Here is a 3,433-nt window from a genome sequence, read left to right as displayed (position 1 = left end):
TGTTGAAGGTGCGATCGTCACTAGTTTTTTACCTCGTTAAGAGGTGTTTTTATTTGATATCAGAAGTTTTTGTTTGTTTACATTTGCTCTCATAGGAGCTAATATATACATTTAAATTTAAATTGGTCAATCATAATTTGTAAGCCATTGTATTTAAACAAATGAAGTTAAAAAGTATTTCAAAATACCTTTTAAACGAGGTATGGCACATGTCTGTACCTTTAGTAGTGTAGAACTTACAAACTAACGAAATTTAGCCATTTTTAGCTTTTTTCCCGCTAAAGTAGCGGCTTTTTCCATGACCCTAAAATACAGTTCGGATACCCTCACACAAAATTCAATACTCAGGAAGCTTTAGTTGTTCGAGCTGCCAAAAGTGGCTATTTTCGTATAAAAATAACTTTTAAACGTGACTTTTTACAGTAATGTGTTATATACCAAAATTTAAGGAATCTCAAGGGGTATACAGTTTAAAGTTTTCAAGGAAATCGTTAGAGCCGTTTTTGAGAAAAATAAAAAAAAGCTAAAAAAAAAGTTTTAAAAAATTGTCTTTTGTTCATATCTTTTTAATTATTACATTTACACAAATTGCATATAGAAGGCGTTTATAGCATTTAAAAATACCTTTCAAACAAGATGCAGCACAAGTCTGTAGCTTTAGTAGTATAGAAGTTACGGTTTTCCGAATTTTAGCTATTTATAGCTGTTTTCCCGCTAAACTAGCGAGTTTTTCCAAAAGTGGTAGAACAAAAGTTTTTTATATCGATGGGATGAACGTCATATTAAATTTTCAAAACTTAAGAAACATGTTTTGGACAAACTGACAAACTGACAAACTGACAAACTGACAAACAGAATTAAATTTTCATTTTGGGAAGAAGAAGGAAATCTTATTTTGGCTATAACTTTTGAACTGATTTTGACAAATGACCCCTCATTCGACGGGTATTTTCAAAAGGAATACAACTAAAACATTGCGATGGGGCATTTATCCCCACCGGCCCCAACAGCTCCAAATTTCGAAATTTTCACTTTTTCACTTTCACCGCTCTCTCTCCCAAGCTAATTGATTTTCTTAAAGTCTTGGTATGCAATCCTTTAAGTTTTTGCAATACCTTTCGATTGGTGTATTACTCATTACGATCGGACTATCACAGAAGATTTTCAATTTTGCGGCTATATAATAGTAGTCGCCTTCGCACACTCTCCTGGTGCGCTTCGTCACTACATGGACTGCCGTCCATAGTGATAGTAACTGATATGTATTCGCTTCGTAAATAGCTATCGATGGGCCAAGTAAAAAATTGCCACGCCCACTCTAACGCCCACAAACCCAATAAACGCTTAAACCTGGTCCAGCGCCTACATTTCCGCCTTTCATGACCAGTAGTACCAATATCTGGCGGTAGATGGCGCAATACAATATACACTAGCGCCATCTAGGAAATGGCATTGGAAAAAATCTACCTTTTTTTCTGTGGTCACTCTAATTCACATTATGTTAATGCAAATTTTAAATTATTTGAAATGGGGCGCGCATTTTGTTTCTTTTTGCTCGTATACGTTTTTCACAAGTGCATTCACCTGCGCTAGAGAGAAACGGAAGATGTGCTAGGCAGAATTGAAAGTTCTAGAAAGCGTCTTCTAGAAAGAGATCCCTGGGTAAAAATCGAGCGGCGAAAAAACATATAAGAAGGCATATTTCTATTAAGTTGTTTAGCTGAGTAACGGGTATCTAATAGTCGAGGCACTCGACTATAGCGTTCTCTCTTGTTACTTAGTATAATTGACAATTTTGCTGGTTGGGGCCTGTTTGACAATTATTACAGTTGATTTTACCAAGTTTTTTTTTGTGTGTAGGATATGACTTTTTTTTTATATTTCCGAAAATCGAATTAAATTTAACAAAAAACGGACATCTTAATATAAAGCCGCCATAGGAAGGCCAGAAAAAATATTGTCAAACTAAGGAGTGTGTCGGCACACATGAAACTGCACACTTTGTTTTAAGTATAACTTTCCTTTTTTTCTTAACACCGCTCTTTAGGTTCCGCGTTAGGTTCTCTTTTGTAAGCATTTTGGTTGCACGCATCCAGTTTTTCTTCATGTCCTGCATGTTTTTTGACGTTCTGCCATCCTTTCGTAAATTGCCTATAAATATTGCCCAATATCTTTCGATTGGCCGAAGTTCTGGGCAATTTGGACGCTAAATCAGGCCAAAATATTGTAGATACATTATGCTTTTTATAAAATGGTATCAGACGCTTTTTTAGACATTCTCTCAGAAAAACATCAGCGTTTATTGTTCCTTTGGTGGAGAAAGAGCTGGTTCTTAAGCCATAGGTACAAATGGCCTGCCATATAAGCACTTTCTTGCCAAATTTTTCAGAGTGTATTTTCGACACCGAGTCGTCAACAGTCCCACCTTTAACTTTTGTGTAAAATTTAGGTCCTGGTAATGTTTTTGAGTCCATTTTAACATAAGTTTCGTCGTCCATAATAATGCATTCCATTGCATCTGTGACCAAGCGATCATAAAGCTTTCTCGCTCTCTTTTTGCCGACTGCCATTTGTCTCAGACTTTTTGAAGTGAAACTTTTTTAGTCGCGAGTAAAATCTATATATATATATATATATTTATTTATATTTTATATAATATATATTTATATATTTATGTGTATATATGTATTTGCTCCATTTTGCTCGTATACGTTTTTCACAAGTGCATTCACCTGCGCTAGAGAGAGACGGAAGATGTGCTAGGCAGAATTGAAAGTTCTAGAAAGCGTCTTCTAGAAAGAGATCCCTGGGTAAAAATCGAGCGGCGAAAAAACATATAAGAAGGCATATTTCTATTAAGTTGTTTAGCTGAGGCACTCGACTATAGCGTTCCCTCTTTAGCCAATGTCATTTTTGGGCAATAAAATTGCCTAAACGGCTTTTTAGGCAATAAAATTGCCCAAAACGGAATTTTTAAGCAATATAAACTAGGGTTAGTTTTGGGCCATGATTGTCAAAAATAAATATTTTTAGGCAATATAAAATCTGCTTAGATTTAGGTTCCCATCTAAACTATTATATAAGTCTACCCCTAAAAAACGGTCAGTAGCAAATTCCACCCAGAACGGATTGACATAAAAATCTAAAAAAAATCACAGTGATTACTAAAATAATTAGGAGCCGCATAAGGGGTACTTCGTACCCCCCCCCCCTTTTTTTTTAATTCTTTCTTTTGCCATTTCTCTGTTATAAATGTTGTTAAAATGGTTTAAAAATGTGATGTTCATAATCTTATGGCATACCCGCAAATAACTGCATTTAAATTTTTTGGAGATTCAGCATCCTTAAGCAAGTCCCCAATATTTTCAAATTTGGCTAACCTGATGTGACTTCACGTCCTCACTGTGGGGCGTCTAGAACAAAAAGCCTGCCA

This window comes from Drosophila takahashii, chromosome 2R, assembly GCF_030179915.1.
Source record: "Drosophila takahashii strain IR98-3 E-12201 chromosome 2R, DtakHiC1v2, whole genome shotgun sequence".
Lineage (NCBI taxonomy): Eukaryota > Metazoa > Arthropoda > Insecta > Diptera > Drosophilidae > Drosophila > Drosophila takahashii.
The sequence above is the reverse complement of the archived record's forward strand: the minus strand, read 5'-3'. Positions refer to the sequence as shown.